This window comes from Myodes glareolus, chromosome 12 (genome assembly GCF_982192425.1).
Source record: "Myodes glareolus chromosome 12, mMyoGla1.1, whole genome shotgun sequence".
In the NCBI taxonomy this organism is placed as follows: domain Eukaryota; kingdom Metazoa; phylum Chordata; class Mammalia; order Rodentia; family Cricetidae; genus Myodes; species Myodes glareolus.
The window spans coordinates 73,410,421-73,432,691 of NC_142037.1; the positions used below are offsets into that span (position 1 = coordinate 73,410,421).

Here is a 22,271-nt window from a genome sequence, read left to right on the forward strand (position 1 = left end):
AATAAACACAGTGTATTTAATTTAAGTAATTCCATCATTAAATGCATACAACAAAGTCTTAAAGGAGAAATGGTGAGGAGTACAGATAGAAAGGTATTACTTTAGCACAAATAAACATTTCTAAAAGATTATAATAGAAATATAAATAAAATATGAAGGACAGAAGAAACAGGCAATATAAACCAAACAAAAAGTAACCAACTCAAGTATTTTGTAGAAAACAATACAAATAACTTAAAAATATGTGAAAACATGAAAAATTTCAAGATAATCCCCTTTTTAAGTTGATTTTATTGAGCTATACATTTTTCTCTGCTCCCCTTTCTACCTCTCTCTTCCCCTTCAACCCTCTCCCATTGACCCTGCTTCCAATTTATTCAGGAATTTGTTCTCCCTAAAGGACACACTGGTTGGTAAAATTGCTTTCACCACCCTTTCCTTACATAACACAATAAAAGACCGAAAAGCAAGAGACCTAGATATCTCTACCCTTTGAAGCATCTCCCTAAGTGTAGAGAAAAGCAGAAGACAGACCTTTTTGTGAGAAGGTCCCTGTGGCTTTACAGCAGGCCGGGAAAATATCCAGGTGAGGTTGGAACAAATTCAGATTAGCCAGATTTTGGTAACTGGTATTGGGCCTGGGCTTCTAGATTTCTATATCCAGATCATTTTACTTTAGACATTTAGGCACAGTGAAATTTTGGAGAAAAAAGAAGTTTTCTAATAATCATTAACTTAGTTCAAAGTGCACAACAATCTTAAGACACGTTTACATGGAGATTCTTTTCAAAGTTCATCTGGCTTTTTTCCCCAGAAACAGTTGCTGTTGTTGCAGAGATAGTGTCTGAGTTTTAGGGTCTAAGAAGATTGACTCAGGTAAAGGTAACAACTGTAGGTGTCAGGATTGGCCTAGTCCTAAGATATAGCAATCACTTAGGCTGTTGGATAAATGACATCTCTCACGAGGATAAACCTCACAGATTTGAAGCAATGCTCAAGGTTTAAGCAAACAGGATCTGGGATAAGTAAAACATAAATTCTGGAAGAGATGGGCGGGGCCTACCTCTACCGGTGGCAAAGGATTAGCAAAAGTAATTTACATTTCCCCCCAGCATTCCAGACAAATAGCTAAGCACCTTATTCCATTGAAGCCTTAAGCATTGTGAGTAACTTTTCTGGTTTCTCTAAACTATGTGCCCAAGACCTTTTTGGTACTTTACACCTTGTAATGACACAATTGTAATATTGATTTCGAGTTATGCAATGGTGGTTATGAATCAAATAAAGAGAGAGTTTTATATTCTCAGGTTTATAATATTGAAAATGTAGAGTATACGTATAGAAGGATGTACATAGTCCAATTCCATACTTATGAAGTACAAGAATTAGAAAAATTAAAAAGATGATATATATATATATATATATATATATATATATATATTCCTTAAGGATGAATTGTAGCAATAAAAAGCTATTGAATGTTTAATAATGTTAATACAAAAAATGAATTAATCCTTACTTGTAACAAGTTATTCTTAAATGATTAAGGAGCATGATTTAACACTGTTTCAAATACAACATTCCAATTAGAGAAAAACCTCTTGAGGATTATACAATTATAAAATAAGCAAAATTCGTAAATCAAGAAACTTTTAAAAATATGGGTATCAGTTTAAAGTAATAGAGAGTGAGGGATTGCTCTATTGTAGGGCTCAGATGCTGATAACATTCTCTGATTTTCTTGTGTGAACTGAAGACTTGCTCACCTTGTCTAAAACGATTTTCTAAACAAGTGAAAAGATGTGAGACTGAACTTATTGACCTGAATAATGTATGGCACTGAGGGGCTAAAGATAATTTAAGAAAACTTGGCTCTATAATTGCAACTTTCTGACTTCTCATAATCATGGATATTCTAACACGCTGATTTTCTTTATAGAATATTTAACATGCATGCTGGAAGTCCTTCTTTGTTGTATAAAGTTGTGTAATTATTTTGAATCTGCAAGGTATTGATCCTTTGAAAGATAAATCTATAAACATATTTTTGATATGTTATTTTAATTCAGTTCTAAGTTTCACTATCTGTGCTACAAAAGTGGTAAGCTATTGATACATGTATTATTCACTTACAAAGGAAGGCATATTGAAAAATTTTAGTAAAATGGATATGAACACATACAATATGAGTTTACACACATGTGAAATGCCAATGTATATTCAAAGAAATTCATGAGATAAAAAATTGTATGTGCTCCTATTAGAAAAATTTGAGTGATATAAGTGATAAGTAATACTAACTGATCTTTAATTCTGAAAATTTATGTCATATTCTGTCTTATGTATACATTCAGGATTCAACACAATAAGTCATTAAGCAAATTAAAGATTTTGAAGTATATTGCAAACTAGTTAAAGAAACACCATTTGTGCTAAATAGCAGTGTATTGTTAATATTTTAAATCCTACTCTTATTTTAATATTAATTAAACAAATTGAAGATTCTTACATAATAATGTTTAGTCAGCAATTATTATTAGTATAAAACCACTGCATTGTTTAGAAAACCTAGTTAACTTACAAAATGCATTAAATTCCTCATAAAATTATGTAATTATTCACTAGAAAACAAGTTTTAGACAAGTAAGTCACAATAAATTACAACAAATTCTGTAAGAAAGCAAACAACTTTATATTTAAGGGAACACTGGTGTATATTTTGAAAAACTATAACACAGAAACCATATTAATTAAATCACTGCTTGGCCCATTAGCTCTAGCTTCTTATTGACTAACTCTTACATATTAATTTAACCCATCTCCTTTAATCTGTGTATTGGCATAGGGCAGTGGTTTACTGGCAAAATTCCAACCGGCTCCAGTTGGGGCTACATGGCTTCTCTCTAACTCTGCCCTTTTTTCTCCCAGCATTCAGTTTAGTTTTTCCTGCCTAGCTCTGTTCCCCTATAACTCTGCCATAGGCCCAAAGAAGTTTATTTATCACTGGTAATCATAACATAAAGAGAGAAACACCACATCAGTAATCTGTTATATAATCAAACTAAAAGACAAAAATAAAATGATCATCTCAATAGAAAGATAAGTTTTTGACAAAATCTAACACTTCATAATAAAACACCTCAGAAGATTAGTGATTACATATTCATATTTCAAAATAATACAGGGAGTTTGCATGAAGCCCATCATTTTTAGCCAAGAAAAACTCAAAGCACCTTTACTAAAATCAGGAATAAGCAAATCTTGTCTCCTCTTTCCATACCTAGTCAATATAGTAGTTAAAATCTTATGCAGAGCAATAAGACAAATAAAGAAAAGCTTTTAAAAAACCTTTATTTTCATTTTATATCAACTGGTATTTTGTCCTGGGTGCTGTTTCCCCTTCAACTGTAGTTACAGACAGTTGTGAGCTTGCATGTGGATCTTGAGAATTGAGTTCAATCCTGTGGACGAGTAGTTCCTCTTCCACTAATCAATGCTCTTCACTACTGAACTATCTCTCATCCCTAAGGGATAGAACCCAATGATGGAATAACCCAGAGACTTACGATAGAACCAAGCACAACAGGAATGAAATGATTTCCACAGATTTTCTACTGTTGGTGTCTAGCCCCAACTATCATAAGAGGGGCTTCACATATTACTAAGGAAAACAAATTCAGAGACCCACAGTCAAACATTAGGCAGAGCTCAGGCATTGTGAAGAAGGGGAGGAAGGATTGTAGGAGTTATGGGATTGATGGCTCCACAAGAAAACTTACAGAATCAACTAACTTGGGTTCATACAGGCTCACAGAGACTGAACTTAGAGCCAGGGAAACTAAATGAGACAGACATAGGCCCTCTGCATATACGTTACAGTTGTGTAACTTGATTTTCTTATAAGATTCTTAAAAGTAAAAGAAGTTGCTGTCTCTGACTCTGTTGCTTGTTTTAGCGATCCATTCCTTCTATCTGATTTCATTATCCAGTATTAATAGAAGAGGAGGTAGCTAGTCTCACAGAAACTTGATATACCATACCTGGGTGATATGCATTCAAAGCCCATCCTTTCTGCAAAGAAAGAAAAGAGGAGGAATGGATGGTGAGGAAGGGGAGGGGAGGTACAGAGGGGATTGGGAGGAGCAGAGGGAGCAGAAACTTTGGATTGGTTTTAAAAACAAATAAATAAACAAAAACTTAAGTAGGTCAAAAAATGCAATTTGGAATGGAAGAAATCAAATTATCTCTATATGCAGATGATAAGGTAATTTATATAAATGACCTTAAAAATTCCATGAGGAAAGTCCTACAGCTGATAAATACATTAATTAAAATAGCAGGATACAAAACTAATCAGAAAACATTAGTAAACTTCCAGTTTACAAATGGTCTGAGAAAGATATCCAGAAAAAATTAACCAACCAAGTGGGAGACTTCTATAATAAAAAACTAAAACATTAAGTAAAGAAATCGAATAAAGATATCAGAATATGGAAAGATACCGCATGCTTATGAACAGGGAGGACTGATGAAGCAAGATTCCTATCATAGCAATCTACAGATTTAATTGCATCATGTCAGTATTCTACCAAATTCTTCACAAATCTGAAGAGAACAATTTTCAACTTTAAATGAGAACACAGAGACACAAAACATCAGAATAGATAAAAATATTCTGAATAGTAAGAGAACTGCTAGAGATATTGCCATCCCTGAACTCAAATTGTAGTACAGAGTTGTAGTAATGAATATAGAATGTTATTGGGACAAAAATAGACTTTTTGTTCTATGCAATATTATTGAAGGCCCAGACATAAATCTGCACATACAAACATCTAATTTTTTAATAAAAAAGGCAGTAATATATACTAGAAAAATCACAGTATCTTCAACAACTAATGCTGGATGTCAGCATGCAGAACAATCAAAATAGATCCATATTTATCACTCTGCACCACACTCAATTCTAATTGAATTAAAGGTTCCAATATAGACCAGAAAGACTGAATCTGATAGAAGAAACATTGCAGAATAGCCTTGAACTCATTGGTACCAGAAAAGTCTTTCAAGAACAGGAAAGCTTTCTCACAGGCACTAAGATAGCACTTAATAAGTGAAACCTCACAATACTGAGAAGATTCTGCACAGTAAAGGGCTTCATCATTAGGGCAAAGTGGCAGACTACAGAATGCAGAAGGATTTTTACCAACTACCCATCTGAGAAAGAGTTATTATCCAAATAATATAAAGAGCTGAAAAAAATGCTATCCAGAAAATAAAACACAATTTAAAAGTACAGATCTAAACAGAAAATTCTCAAAAGAGGAAACTCAAATGGCTAGAAATCATTTAAAGAAAGTTTAAAATCCTAAAACATCATGGAAATGAAAATCAAAACTACTTTGTGACTTCATATTTTACCAGTCAGAATGGCTAAGATCAATAAAATAAATGATAGTTTATGCTGAAAGAATATGGAATAAGGGGTAGACTTATCCATTGCCAGTGGGAGTGTAAACATTTAAAGCACAGTGAAAATCAATGTGACAGTTCCTTGGGAAGATGGGAATAGATCTACCCCAAGATCTGGCTTTGTCACTCTTGGGTATATATCTAAAGGATACCTCATACTACTACAGAGACACTTGCTCAGCCATGATCTTTGCTGCTCTATAAATAATAACCAGAAACTGGAGACAACCTTAATGTCTGCTAATGGATTAATAATTAATGCAAGTATGATACATTTGCCCCAAGTGATATTAACCTAAAGTTTAAAAAAATGAAATCATTATATTTACATATAAATTTATATGACTAGAGGAAAAGACACATTGAGGGATATAATTTAGACTCAAAATAGACAAGATATATACTTGATTATATGTGAATATTAGATGTTCAGCCAAAAACAAGCTACTTACAACCCATAAACCACAGAGGTTAGGTATAAAGTAATGGCTTAGTGGGGAGGGACTGTTTTCCCTAGGGAGAGAAAATAGTTATGAATGGACTGATAAGACCTAGAGAGTATGTATCAAAGAGGAAAGGGGAGGCTACAAGGGGACTAAGAAGGGAACATGTGGAAGGACAACCACAATTAAGTGCCATTTTAGGGACTCGATGGACACCAAACACAATATAATTTTCTGAAATTATATTAATATATGAGGGTGATCTAAATGAAATTGTCAAGTAACAGACGTGACACACTTCCAACTGACATCCCCAATCACCAAACTAATTTCAGTACCAGGAATCCTTTGTATCTAATCAAGTTGTTGGCCAAGAGATCCTACTCGAACCCCCAACAATCCAGGTTGTTGAAAAAAATATAGGTTGCTCTCCACAAACTGACAGCAAGGCCTCATTGCTGAAGGCAAACCTACACATTTCATTGAACATGAAGATGGTACCTACATAGAGCCCTCACCACTACTGTCAGGTGAGCTTTGTAAAAGTAGGTTCTCTGAGCTACATCCAGTAACTGATGGAAGCAGATGTGATTGATTCACGGCCAAATAGAAGACTGAGTTGCTGGAGTTCAACTGAAGAAAGGGAGGAGGGATCATATGGACAAGGAGGGTTAAGTTTAAGATTGTAAAAACCACAGAGACAGATGCCCTGAGCTAGTGGGTGCTCATGGACTCTGTACTGACAGCTGGGGAACCTGCATGGGACCAAGCTAAGCCCTTTAAATGTGGGTGAGAGTTATGTGACCTGATCTTCTCTCTCTCTCTCTCTCTCTCTCTCTCTCTCTCTCTCTCTCTCTCTCTGTGTGTGTGTGTGTGTGTGTGTGTGTGTGTGTGTGTGTGCGTGTGCATTTGGGGGATACTGGCAATGAGACCAGAACTTACCCCAGGAGCTTGAACTGACGTTTTTGGAGCCCATTCCCTCTGATGGCATTCATTTCTCAGCTTTGATACAGGTGGGAGGTCTTCAAACCTACCTCAACTTGGTATGCCAGACTTTGTTGACTCCCCAAGGGAGGTCTTACCTGTTCTGAGGAGTGGATGGGAGGTGGAATGGAGAATGCAGGGAGAGGGTGGGAGAGGGGAACTAGGACTAGTAAGTCAAATGAAAAACTTTAAATATAAAGAAGTTGGTTCTTCGCAGGCTGCCTAAGGAGAAATGTAAACATCAATTCACATATAAACCTTGTCATCTGCAGTAGTGTTCTACTTGCAAATTCTGTTGTAAGAAGGTCATTTGTTCATTCCCAGGCAGCTCAGACCATGAAATAACCATTCAGAAAATATATTATTTGCAATATTGTTTGGCCACTTTACTTAAGTGTATTGCCAGCTAGCTCTGACATCTAGAATTAACTCATTTCCATTATTTTATATTTTACCATGATTCTCGTGACCTACTACCAGCTGGCAGCTCGCTCTGGCAGCTACATGGCATCTTATGACTCTGTTTTCTTTCTCTCAGCATTCACTTTAGTTTTTCTCTACTAGCTCTACTCATAGACACATTGGTACTTCCACTACTGGTATTTATAGAGTAATGGGGAAGAAGGAAATAGGCTTAAACTTAGGATTTTTTTATTTGAATGACTAAATGGCTTATTAGATCCTAACACCATTTATGGAGTCAGGAATATCAATGATGTTTAAAATGTTGAGCATTATGGAATCATATGTTTCATCTTTATAACAGCAATTTCTGTATTCGATTTTAGCAAGGGCTAGTGGATAAAGGAATGGAGATTAAAAACTCTTAATAGTAATAAAGATTATGAGAGTGATGGACATGGGGAATGATATCTAAGACTATGAAACTTTTCATGTGTCAAGACTGTACATTTTCTTGCTTACCTTCTTAAAAAGCAGTACATAATGCATATCAAATTCTCATTTTTTTATCTTGAGAGAATTGTGTCATATTTTTCTCTCTTGTCAGGAAATAATTGCCAGATGTTTTTGAAAAATTAAAGAGTTTATTTTAAAATACTATTTAGGAAGTTAATGAGAACAGTCTTTATATAGTTCCTTATTTCCATTTTATAGTTTAATTGCAAGCTCTTTGATTCAGCAGCATTTAAAAATTATGTCAATGTCACTGTCAATAATGTTATGTTTTATCTATTGAATAAACCTCAAAATATATTGTAAAATAAAAGAATTCAAAAAGATGTATTCCATTGGACATCACCTGTGCTGATAGTTAATTTCATGATAATAATAAGGTTTTTTACTCATTTAATATTATGTTCACTTGAAAAAACATAGTTGGCATAATACGAATCTTCTATAAAACAGGGAATTGGTTCTTTTGTTTGGAAGTACAATTTGTCTAAATGAGACACCATCTGTTCATATTGAATGAAATATATTCTGGCAAATAGAAGCAACCTTTGAATCATTATGTTTTCCATTAACATAGCAATAGGTTCAAGTTCAAGATGTTCAAAACTGATGTGTGCGCAGTTTTAATTGTAACTAGGAGACACAAATCTGTGGTAGATGTATAACTATCTGGTCTTTTGTGAAATTCCATTATCACTACTTGTGAGACTTGCTAAACACTAAAATACAAGGGTAAATTAGCATCATGATCACATATTGGAATATTCTTCTGACATATTTGGCAATGGAGTTATTGGGAACGTCTCATTCCTTTTGGTTTTCTTTATTTCCTAGTTTTTATTTCTGAAAATATGCTAGACTTTCTAAACTAAGTATAAATATACATTTAAAAAAGACTAATTAAGAAAGTATTAATGATCCACAAACTTGGAAAATTATCAAGTACTCCTGACTATGGGTCAATCAAACATTTACTTCTTTCTAGATTTTTTAACTGTGAAGTTTTCTCTACTCTTTTGAGATACAAGTTTTCTCAAAGTGAATGCTAGTTTTACACTCAAGTTTTTCATATGCGTTCAGGAGGTTTTCTTTGGAAATATGACCATCAAAGTTGATGGTATCTATACCTCTCATCCTTTCAAAGAGCTAATTGGGGAGCATTTAATGCAATTTTCTTCATTTTCCTCCCACTCAATCTTCAAGTCATCCACTCCCTCCTTTCATTTCAATGTAATCTCTGCTGCAAGAATCTGAAGAATGTTGCCATGTGTTAATTCTGAGGATTATTTTCTCTGACAATATAAACAACATGTACTTATTATAACATTGTTAGAACATATTACTTTAAAATTTTTTAGTAATGTGTTTTTGTACATGCTCTGAGAATACTTAGAGGTGTTATGTTCAATATTTTGTATAATATATGGGATTGAAATTAAAAATAATATAACCTTTAAGGGAAAAAGCTCATATTTATGCCACTTTTGTGTATTTCAGTCCTAAAACTGAGGTTTAGCTAAACACACATGTGAAAAAGTATGAAGTTTATTAAATATATAAACTGATGCATTCGTGATTATGATAGTCAATAGTAAAAGAAAACTTTGATGAGTCTCAGTTAGTGGCACTCTGTAGAGTAGCTGCAGCTCCTTATTGTTCTTCACTGCAAGTAACAAGCTATCTCTTGGCTTTTCTGCCTGTATAGTACAGCAATATGATGGCCCAGATCTTTAAAATTACTTGATATATAGTAGTAAATGATTAATAAATGAATGATCCTTAAATTCACATTTCAGCCACTAAATCAAAAGTTTAGTCTTCTTAAACTGTTTTATTTTCTAAGACTAACATGTTATGCTATACAATATAGAATTATGTGACTGTCAACAAAATTAAGAGTTTTCCTTTGAAGTTCTGGTCTGCAAGTTTCATATTTAAAAAAGCAACAATAATATTTGCAATAACAATAATGTAATAACAATAATAATAATAAAACATCTAACCTTGAATATGCCACAGTGATAAATTAGATTGGCATATAATTTACCTTCTCCTTCTCCACAAAGAGTGAAAGCAACAGGACAGTGAGTGGTATTTGTGAATAAAGGACTGAATGAGAGGGGTGAAATTGAGCTGAAACCTGTAAATTACTGGAGCTGGAGAAGCAATACAGTCAGCCAAACAAGTTCCATCAGCAACTGTACCTCCATCTGGACATCAGGACATTCATTACTGTGGAGAAAGGGTGAGTTCAGTGTTTCTAGATGCAGGAATATTATACTGATCCACTCAGTATAGGCTCACCTCTTCAAATTTTATTGAGAGGCACACCTAATTGAGATACTAGACTAATCCTCTTCAAAGACAGACTGAATGAACCAGTTCTGTATTAAAGCCATTGATGAAAACTGAAGAAATATATAGAGACTTCACTTGTAGCCTTCAAGAACCAAACACATGATAACTTTTTAGAATGATACCCCAAGTAAAACTTTTAGTATTGTTTTTCTATGAAAATCAGATTGTAGAATGACTCAATTTACCCAAAATGAGTGAAAACCTAATTCTTAATTAAAATAACAATTCATTTATCAGCAACAAACTTACAGATTAACATTTGAAAAAATGTTAAAGAAAATATAAACTACAAAGAATAAAATACACAACAGACAGATCCTACAGAAATTCAGAAATGAAATACTATTAAAAGCTGAGGTAATGGGAGTTCACCAACTCCAGCTGAACTGGGAAGGAACAAGCATAGGACCAAACTAGTCCCTCTGAGTGTGTTTGACAGTTGTATGTCTGGGGCAAACTGAGGGGCCATTGGTAGTGGCACTGGGATTTATCTCTACTGCATGCACTGGCTTTTGGAGATGCTATTGTCTTTGGTTGAATACCTTGCTCAGCCTCGATAAAGTAAGGAGGGCCTTGAACCTAGGAACAAAGCAATGTGCCTTACCCTGTTTTAGGATTAGAGGTGGGTGGAGTGGCAGGGTATGTAGAGGGATATAGGAGGAGGGCCCAGCCGCCTAGCTAGTTTAGACCCAAAGAATCATACAGAAACCATATTTATTAAAACACCACTTGGTCCATTAGCTCTAGCTTCTTATTGGCTAACTCTTATACTACTTAACCCATTTCTAGTAATCTGTGTATCACCACATGGCAGTGTCTTATTGGATAAAATTCCCAGTGTCTGTCTCTGGCAGCTCCATGGCGTTCCTCTCTGACTTTGCCTCCTTTCTCCAAGCACGCCATTTAGTTTTCCCAACCTACCTAAGTTCTGCCCTATCAACAGGCCAAGACAGTTTCTTTATTCATTAACCAAGGAAATCAACACATAAGCACAAGGAACTCCCACACCAGAAGGAATGGAAGAAAGGAAGGGAGTAGGAATTGATTGGTATTTTTTTCCTGGACCTGGAGGGAGGCGGGAGGAACTTGAACTTCTCACAGGGCAGGAAACCCTGACTGCTCTTAGGGATGGAGAGGGAGGAGGAGAGGGAGTGGGGAGAGTGGGAGGGTGGTGGGAGGAGGGGCGGAAATGGAAACGTTTATAATTTAATAAAATTACAAAATAAATAAATACATCGGAAAAAAGAGAAAAAAAATTAAAAACAAAGAAAAAGCTGAGAGAATTAGCAGTTGCAACATTGCCGTTACAAGAAATATTTCCATGAGTCCTAGCCTTGGAACAGGAGGAAATAACTATCACTAAATCATGTGAATGAATGAAACTCACTTGGTTATTTAGACTGCTAAAAGAATAGGCAAACTACAGCACAAAAAAAAGCAAAAGAAAAAATGTGGAGAAAGCTATAATAAAGAACGCATGCATAAAGAAAACAATTTTTGAAGAGAAGAACTAAATATTACTTACTAGTAATAACTTCGAATGATAACAGGATAAATTCTTCAATTTATATCTCATGGATAAATATGTTTGCAAAGAATATCTCTAATCCTGTCCTCCATATATGAAATTGTTGCACTAATAAAGATACCAATGAAGGGCAGGAAAAGGATATGTAAAATAAAGGTGAAAAAGCAAGTAGTAAAAGTTTTACTAATCTCAAAGAAAATGATCTTCAAGTTAAAAAAAACTGTTAAAAGAAGTAAAATTAAACAGAGGAAAAAATGGACACTGAACTGTTTCTTAAAAAAATATTGAACACATACATGCTGCTAAAGCTAAATCACACAGGGTAAAATAATACAGGGTGACCTAAGACAGGCAGATCCTACTGACCAAAAATATTAGCAACAAATATTAATTTTTAACATTTTCTTCAGTAGAGATTGCATGGAACTCATTGTCATTCATAAAACATTTCATCCAACATTTGCAGAAAGAACAGTGTTCTCAGAAATAGACCATGTGTGTTGTATGAGACTGCTTGTTTGTTCCCGGCTGCTCAGCCCCAAATTAACCCCACGGAAACTCTATCAATTAAATCACTGCTTGGCCTATTAGCTCTAACTTCTTATCAGCTAACTCTTATATATTAATTTAACCCATCTCCATTCATCTGTGTATTGCCACGTGGCTGTGGCTTTCCAAGTAAAGTTTCATCCTGCCTTTGTCCCTGGCGGGGCTACATGGCTTCTCTCTGACACTGCCCTCTTTCTGCTAGCATTCAGTTTAGTTTTCATCACATACCACTGCTCTGCCCTTGTATAGACTCAAGCCAGCTTTCTTTATTAACCAATCATATTCACAGAATGCAGAGGGAATCCCACATCACACGTGTAAGGTAAAAACAGCATTCAACAGAATCAAAATAAAACAGCTTTAGGAATAAAACTAGAATTCAATGAAAGTATAGAGGTGAGATGTCGCAGGTGAGGACTCTTCCTGCAAAATTTAATAGCTCACGTTCCATAGGTAAACAAACACATATACACACAATTGAAAAGGTTAATTAACAAAAAGGATATTGGAAATCATACAAATACTTTTGATTTGTCATGGGATTAATGAAGAAATCTTTAAAAAAATATTAAAAACCAACAGTTTTGACTAAATAGAAAAGAAAGCAAAATTCTCTGAAACAATGGGAGATTGAAAATAAATATTAAGAAGTTTGCAACAAAATGCACCTGTAATCAGAAAAAGAAAATCAGATTTGAACAGCTTCACATTGCCACAGAAAGAATTTAAATGTACGAATAAACCAATAAAAACATTGGGAGAACAAAAGGAATAATGAGAATCAGAGAAAAATGAATAAAGAAACTAAAAGAGAAAATAAAAAAAAATATCAGTGAGACCCATGACAAGAGAATCAGGCTATGGTTGATACTTCTTGAAAGGCCAGGACCCAAAGGCTGAACATTCCAGAGACCCAAGATAGAAACAAACATAACTTGTAAAAATAAATAGTAAATAAAATGATTCCTGATGATAATATGTTAAGCTAATAGATCAGTGCCTAGTTCAATAATCATCAGAGAGACATCATTCAGCAACTGATGTGAGTAGATGCAGAGACACACAGACAAACACTAAGCAGATGTCCAGAAACTCAGCAGAAGAAGGGGGGAAATGAGAGAAATGATTGCAGGGGTAAGGATGCCATAAGCATACAATCCACAGAGTCAGCTAATCAGGTCTCATTGGCGCTCACTGAGACTAAAGTGACAGTCCTGGATCCATATGGGTCTAGGTCCTCTGAATATATATGATGGATGTTTAACTTCGTGTTCTTATGGGATACTTATCAGTGGATGTGGGGTTGTATATGACTCTTTTTGCCTATTCCTGGGACCCTTTTCTTCATACTGGATTGCCTAGTCCAGCCTTGTTATGAGGGTTTGTGCCTAGTTTATTGTAACTTTTTATGCCATATCCATTGATGTCCTTGAGAGCTCTGCTTTTCTGAGGGAAATGCAGGAGATGCTTATCTAGGGGGAAGATGAGATATGGAGGTGGCGAGGGAGGTGAAACTGTTGCTGAGATGTAATGTATGAGAGAAGAATTTTTAAAAAAGTGATCAATGAAAGGAAAAGCGTTTTTTAAATGACAAATACAGTGGATGACTATTTAAGACAAGCTAAGATACAAATAAAATGAGGGCTATAAAGAGGAAGATGGGAGCTGATCTCTCAGAGGCACAAAGAATGGTTAGCAACTATAGCGACCCACACACCAAGAAATAGTAAAGTCAATATGTGGATTCCTATATACATACCCTAACATGGTTTTAGAATAATACTATAAACTCTACATAGATTAGCAAAATGTGATGGAACTGAGTTAATAGAGAAAATCCGTACTTCAAAGGACCAGGCATGGTGACTGCTTTTTGTTTGTTTGATTTGATTTTGTTTTGTTTCTTGTTTTTTCAGGGTTTTTTCTTTCTTTTTCTTTTCTTTTTTTTTCTTTCTTTCTTTCTTTTTTTTTTTGAGATAGGCTTTCTTTGAAAAGCCCTGATTATCCTGGAACTTGCTTTGTAGACCAGGCTGGCCTGGAAGTAGGAGATCTGCCTACCTCTGCCTCTCAAGACCTCAGAATAAAGGTGTGTGTCACCAGTATCTGGATTGACTGTTATTGTTTTTTTAAACAGATGTTTAGAGAACATTTAATTAAGATTCTTGTCAATCAATTTCAGAGCACTTTTCTAAGTAACTCTGAAACTAGCTTCACTGTGATAACAAAATCAAATTGTGAGAGGACAAAATCAAAGAAAGAAAAAGAAAACTATAGTTAATAAACACAATGAACATAAATGGAAAATTCCAGGGGAGGAGGTGAGGCAGAGCGAATGAGAGGAGAGGAGAGAGAGGAAATTGAGGTCTGGATGTAAAACAAATGAATAAATTTAATTAATAATTAAATACTAAAAAACTGGATCAACAGCAATAAAACACAAAAAGTACACATCATGATCAAGCTGTGTTGATCTCATCAGAGGCCACCAAACTAAAAGGAAGTCCTCGAAACAGACTTCTCTAGGAAATCAGTGGCATGACAATAGCCCAGTCAATAAAGTGTGTGAAATGAGTTCTGTACCCAGAACTCCTGAAGAATAACTCAGGATCCAGTGATGCAATGCCTCCCGTCTTCTGTGCATAGCTGTCATCATTTGTGGAAAGCACCACATAGAAGTGTAAGCATGCACAGAATTGAAATAGTAATCCTTTCATAAATAATAAAATCAGCACAGGATCTTGTGATATATAGAGGGGATCCAATGTTCAAATGCCCATATTACATTATAATTGTACGATGAATGTTGAAAACAAAAAGAAATATAGAGTCATTAAGTTAGTTTCTCCCTTGTTAATGTGGCTCAACAGTTGTCCAGTTGGTCAGTTTGGAAGAAGCACAATTTCTGATGCAGTCACAGGTTGGGAAGGAATTCCAAACAATACCCTATAAACATGTTCCTGCAAAAGTCAAAAACTGGGCAGTAATCTCAGGTTAGCAGATCCATGAAGAGCAAATGTTTTGGGAAAGAAAACAACAAACAAACCTACACACGACCCACTCCACATCTCTAGGCTGTGAAAGAAATCTATCCAACTCCAACCAACTTAACACTGAAGGTCAAGCAACCTGACAGATAATCGAAAATCATAACAATTATATGAGAAACATTTATTTTTGTTTTTAAGCTGAATAAATGGTAAGTGAAAGGAAGAAGAGACACACAGGATAGAAATTACAAGAACAATGATATAACAAATGGATAGGAATTTCTGTACATACATATTATTGTAACAAAAGGTTTAACAGAGATATAAGGAATCCACCCTTCACTCTGAATATAAACATGCTTTTGTGCACATCTTAAGGCACGTGCTCCCTTTCAAACATAACTTTCAACAGATAAGAAGATATCAAACATGGCCCTTCTTTCTGTGTGTTGTGTCCTTATGCTCAGCTTTAAATGGCAGATTGAGTTATTTTGTAAAATAAAGCTTCTTAAAGTGTGTTTATGACACCAGTTTGGTCATATAATTGTAAGCAGATATTGTAAATAAAGTCTTACTGACTGAATTATATCATTTATGAACAGTGTTGCCATTACAAGGTTGCAAGACAAACAGCCCCAGTTTGAGATCATGAATACTATCCCCATTTTCCTTGAAAATGTCAACATAATCTATGTTGCTTTTGTTTTAGAGTTATAGAGATTTCCACAGTATCCAAAAGCAAGCCAGTTGTTTCAAAGTAATTTAAACACTTCTATAAGTTGCTGAATGTGGAAAACACTCTTTTATCACTGGGTGGATTGTTTTAGCATAAGTTTCTTGGGTTTTTTTTTTTTCTTATTTGGGGCTTTTTAAGTAACACTGTATTCTCTCCCTCTCTCTCTTTGTGTGTGTGCATGTGCATGTGCGTGTGCGTGTGCGTGTGCGTGTGTGTGTGTGTGTGTGTGTGTGTGTATGTACGCAGTTCTGTGGTATGTGTTGAGGTCAGACAACAACTTTGGGAGAACAAGAGATCTCTCCTTCCATGATCTATCCTTTTTCTTCCTTCCTTAGTTCCTTAATAGAATTCAGGTCATTAGGACTCATTATAAAGACATGTACCCACTAGGTTATCTGTTCAGTTTTTATATTTTTATTTTAGTATATTTGACATTAATGAAAGAGATTATACAATAGTATAAAACCTGCTTTTGAAATATTTGATCAGTGTGATCGTGCATCCCATCACTCAGGAGACACAGACAGGTGAATCTCTGCGAATTGCAGGATACCCGAATAACATAATTAGTACTTCTACTACTACTACTGCTACTAATACTGTAGGTACCCAGGTCTTTTTCCCTTTTCTTCCTTGGCATTTCGCAGGGTTGTTTGACCTCTGGTCCCTGGAGATTCTGCACTAGCACTGGCTTGAGGGTAGCTTAGAAAGAACTTGGCTGTCTTTGTTATGGTAATTCCACCTGTAAACAAGGTTGCAGCTGCGGGCCCTAGCCTGAGGCGCTGGGAATGTATCAATCTATTCTACTGCTCCTGATGGGAGGGGGCCATGTCCTTTTGAACCCTCTTGCCTCCTGGTATAAATACCCGACCTGAGTTTAATAAAGGGCTTTTTTACTCTTTGGCAAGCTAGCAGGTCTCTTGTGTTTGTCTATTTAAACCCTTAGGACAATCGTCCATTCTCGTGGCCCTGGTTCAGGAAAGCGAGCTCCTGGATTAGGCCTGGGTATCCACAGAAAGTGCGGAGGCTTACATACTACTACTATGAAGAAACTTTAAGTGAAATACTTGTTCAAGACCTAAGATGCTAGATCGGTCAACAGAGCAGCTAGAACAGAAGCATATGAACTTGAGTTCTCATCTCCTTCATCTTTGTAAACAAAGGTTGATGTGATAGTACATACCTCTTACTCTAACTGTTGAGGAGGTGCAGAAATAGATAAAGAGACCCCAGAAATTTATTATCTAAACAAGTTAGTTAAATCAATGAGTTTCAATGAAAGATTGATTTTAAGACAGAAAGCAACTGAGGAATAACACTTATATTCAGTCTCTAGTTTCTAAATGCATATGTGCACATGAGCACACAGAAGTATCCATTAACACATTAAAGATAATCTTTGAGAGCAATCAAGCGTATCTATGTTATATTGAGAAATGTAGACACAAACTTCTCTTAGAGTGTTTTAATCAAAAGTGAACCCAAATTTGAACTCTCTACCACTCTCATTGTGTCTTTCATCCGTGATTGCTGTCCTAACTGTATTCTATCTGATGTATTATCCAGGCCTTCAAAATTGTCTGTGTTTGATTGCCTCTATGTCTTTCTTGCTTCACAAACAGGGTAATTTGCTCCATACTTACTGATTAGCATAAAATTATTGCATGAGAATGGATGAAAGATTTGTTACAGAAATCTAACAGAATTTATGAGGGAAGTGATTATAACACAGCTTCCACCTAACTCAGAATAGTAAACCACAGTCAGGCCATAGACACAGGTCTGTTGAACGTTTGTGGGGGGTATTTATTGTATAAATTTGCTTTCAACCTATTGACTGTTTTCAGCATGTGTTTACCACAGCACAGAGCTATTACTATGGGATAAGTGCATAGAAGAGAACATACTTTAAGGTTAAAGCTATGCATTAGTTTAGGACTTATAAGCTGAATGTATGGAAAATCCAACACAGGCACCATCAATTGTCAGACCCTTCTCTTCATGGAAGTTTATATGCAGACTGAGTACATAATAGAACAGCAGGTAAATTACATATTCTGAAATGATCCTAAAGTGTATTATGAATGTAGCTGTGAGGTCCAATGTAAGTTCTGTCTTTTTAGTCAGGGTATAGAGGTAATTTTATAAAATTGTGTTGCTATAGTACTCACTGTGAGAAATACATAGACTAAACACACACATACACAAACACGCACACATACACAAACACGCACACATTAAAAAAACTGCCCACGTACAAATTAATTTTGAGTCATTTACAAAAACATATAATAAATTATAGAATGCTGGCTCAGAGAAAGGTATAACTACAGATGTTAAGAAAATAAAATATTTATTTAAGATAAATCTTTTTAAAATATAAAAGACTATAAATTGTAAGGATACAGTTGACTAACTTCCAAAAAGTTAGCACAAGTACATAACACTTGAAATTTGCATAAAATATTTTTAATAGCCCCTCATTTTCTTTGTTTAATCTGCAACTCCTAAACTTCCATACAGAACTGAAAAAGTCTTCAACAACTTTGCTTTTATTTTAACCTAATGTAGATGAAATTGTTGAGTCTGGTATTCTGTGCTCATAGTTATTGGGAGATAATTGTTCCATTTCGAATTGTATAGTTTTTATGAGCATATTTATATAGCTTGATAAGCCATTGTTTTGAAATAAACCAATTCCACAATGAATGAACATTTTGTGGTTCAGTTTGCTGAAAATGATGAGTATGGCATTTTGAATATTTTGTATTGAGTATATAACAAAAAATGTGCAATTTTTAGAACAAAGTGGGTGTTCATATTTTGGACTTAAAAATACTGCTACATAGTCTTCAATACGGCAATTGTGCTGACTCATAAACAGCTACTTAGTAAGTAAAATACATGCTGTTTTCTTACTTTCAGTATCTGTCTTGGTGAAGGAGCTATTGTAGCAGTGATCTAATTGCATTTCCTTGATGAGAAACAACCCTGAAAGCTTCTCTCCTGTTTATTGACAATTTAAAGTCCCTGTTTGACACTACCCAGCCACAAAATCTGTGATCTAAATTCTCCCCTGCCCTTAAATTAAGCTAGGGCAATGGTGGCACAAAGCTTGAGAGAGTTACCAACCAATGTCTGATGGGACATAAGGCCCATGTCACAAGATCTAACCCATTCCTGACACTGTTTGTGTGACCAAGAACCTAAGACTAGATATGACTGAGACCTATATTAAAACCAAAGACTATACTTTTTCGTCAGGATGGCACCGAAAGCGAAGGAAGCTCCTGCCCCTCCCAAAGTCGAAGCTAAAGCGAAGGCCATGAAAGTCAAGAACGCAGTGCTAAAAGGCCTCCATAGCCACAAAAAGAAGAAGATCCGCACATCCTCCACCTTTCGGAGGCCCAAGACCCTGAGGCTATGAAGGCAACCTAAATACCCCCGGAAGAGCACGCCAGAAGGAACAAGCTTGACCACTATGCCATCATCAAATTCCGCCTGACCACCGAGTCAGCCATGAAGAAGATAGAAGACAACAACACACTTGTGTTCATTGTGGACATCAAAGCCAACAAGCACCAGATTAAACAGGCTGTGAAGAAACTCTACGACATTGATGTGGCCAAAGTCAACACCCTCATAAGGCCCAACAGAGAGAAGAAGACTTATGTTTAGTTGGCTCCTGATTATGATGCTCTGGATGTTGCCAACAAAGTTGGAATCATCTAAACTGAGCCCAACCGGCTAATTCTAAATATACACTTTTTCACCATAAAAAACAACAACAACAACAACAACAACAACAAAACCAAAAAACAACAACAACAAAAAACCCTAAAGACTACTGGTGTAAAAAAAAGTAACAGTAAAATAATTCCTAGTAATATTCTACTGTACTCATAGATAAGTTCCTTATTCAGCTATCATGAGAGATTCTTCTGATGGGAAATAACACAGAGAGACCCAGAGCTAGATAGTATGCAGTGAGAGAATCCTTGAGACACACAGCTCTAAATGTGGTGTCTTCTTCAAATGACTGCCCTCAGAGCTCAGAGAAGTATGATGAAAGTGGAGGCAGAACAAGTGCAAGAGACAGGTGGGATGGAGGACATCAGTAGAACAAGGCCCTCCAAATCAACTCAGAAAAGCTCATCTGTGCTCACTGAGACCGAAAGAACAAGCACAGGCCTACACCCGGTCTACATCAGGCCCTCCATGTATATTTGATAGATTTTAGCTTAGTCATTTTGTGAAATTCCTGAGTTTTTGAAGAAGTGTGTCTCTGATTCTTCTGTCTTGTGTTTGGGCTCTTTTCCTTCTATAGATTTGCCTTGTTCAACTTGAATTTGATAAGTTTATTCTTTATCTTATTATATTTTATTATGCTTCATTGTTATGGCTTAGAAGTCCATTCTTTCTTAATAATAGAAAGGGAGTGAGTAGTGATGGGAGAGGAGGTGGGAAGCAGCTGAGAGGAAGGAGGGAAAAGCTATAATCAGCATATATTATATGACAAAAATCTACATTTAATAAAAGGGAACTAAATTAATAATCTACATTTAATAAAGGGAAAATAAAATAAAAACACAAAAATTTAAAAATAAAGCCCCCTTGGATAACATTTCTATTCCATTTTGTCTATTTTGTGTTTAGCTTATATGATTCTCCATACTTAATTATTTTTCATAAATGTCAGTATTTTCTCCTGATCTTCCTATTCAGATTTTTAAAATCTTTCAGATACTTGACAGATAATTCCAACTGTGGACTGGATCTGACTTTAGTACATATTTCTTTCTCTCCTCCTCTTTCATCTCTCTCTCTCTCTGTCTCTCTCTCTCTCTCTCTGTCTGTCTCTCTCTTTCTCTGTCTGTCTGTCTGTCTCTCTCTCTCTGTATGTGTATATACCTGTATTATGCCTCTGTGTAGTTATACATATATGCATGATGGGAATTTCTACTATCATTCCCCAGGCACTAGCCAACTATCTCTTCTCAGACAACTGATGCTCAGCGAGTTCTGAGATTCTCTATACAGGCTAGTCTGACTGGTGAATAAATTGTAAACTCCTGTGTCTACCTCCCAGTTGCTAGAGTTAAAAGCACCCACTACCACAACCTGTTTTTCATTAGCAGTCTGATGATTAAGCCATAGTCCTCAGGCTTGCAGGACAATATTTCTTTTGACTGCCCACTACCTCCTCATCCTCTATATTTTTCTCATTATTTTATCAATATTGTTTATGTATAATTAGTAACTTTATTTTAATGATAGATGACATTTTAAAAAGGGTATATAATAGTATCACTGTGTAAGACAACATGCTCTCTCCTTTAAAATGGAGAGAGGTGATGCTGATTATATAAATTCGTGTGGAAAATATGGTCAGTCTGTATGGTTTGAAAAGTTTGGAAAACAACCTACATTTGCTTCCTTCCCAATCATTTATATTTAAACTTTGAATCCATCCTCTCACTAAACTGGCCCCTGAATCTCGAATAGCTTTGGGAAAGATGAGAGTGGACTGATGATTTCATACTCTGCTGCGTGTACCTTCAGAATAGCAGATTCCATATGTGCTTGGGGATGCGCTCCCACCACAGTTCTTTCCCTTCTGCTACAACAAATCTGCTTATGGTACAAATTCACAAGGAGAGCCTGAATGAGACTGCATGCAATATCACACCCTAGCTCTGATGTTCTCCCGCCTCTGGAGTTTCAGTCACTTCTCTTTTCATCACTATTGGAGATTCCAAAATTATCAAAGACAGGATTTTCTGCTTATTCTGGTGGGATGGTGTGAAGAAAAAAGTATTTCCCCAGAGGCTTATGTGTGCGAACACTTGACTCCGTAGGGGTGGTGGCGTGCCCGGAAGTTAGGGCAATTTTAAGTGATGGAAACTTGCTGGGGAAAATTCTCCATTGGGGCTGACTTTAATCATAGTCTCACCACATGTCCAATTCTCTCTCTCTCTCTCTCTCTCTCTCTGCTTTGTGTACCTTTGGTTGATGGTATGCCATATTTCCTTCCCTCTGCCATGCCTCCCACACCATGATAGTCTCTGGAAATGTAAGCCAAAATAAAGACTTTATTAAGTCACTTTGGTTATGATTGGTTTATCACAACAACAAGAAGTAATTAACTTATGATGTAGGATTTCCCTCTGTATGCTGTGATTACTATTAATGAATAAAAAAAAATGCTTTGGACCTATAACAGGGCAGAACTTAGGCAGGCATGAAAGACAGAACTGAATACCAGGAAAAAGAAGGGCAGTGTGAGAAAAAAGCCAAGG

General features: G+C 35.7%; 1 long non-coding RNA gene and 1 pseudogene across 11 annotated transcripts in view; one reads left to right on the forward strand and one right to left on the reverse strand.

Annotated features, from left to right (window-relative positions):
- The window catches only part of LOC125392243 (uncharacterized), a 238,623-nt gene that overhangs the window by 122,330 nt on the left and 94,022 nt on the right, over window positions 1-22,271 (reverse strand). For 8 of the 11 annotated variants that reach the window (XR_015004742.2, XR_015739507.1, XR_015739506.1 and 5 more), the window contains exon 1: window positions 535-726. The exons of the other annotated variants lie outside the window; for them this stretch is intronic. This is a non-coding gene — a long non-coding RNA (uncharacterized LOC125392243). Of the gene's footprint in view, window positions 1-534; window positions 727-22,271 lie in introns of those variants that run through there. 11 annotated transcript variants of the gene reach the window in all.
- LOC125392409 (large ribosomal subunit protein uL23 pseudogene) lies at window positions 19,238-19,704 on the forward strand (annotated as a pseudogene).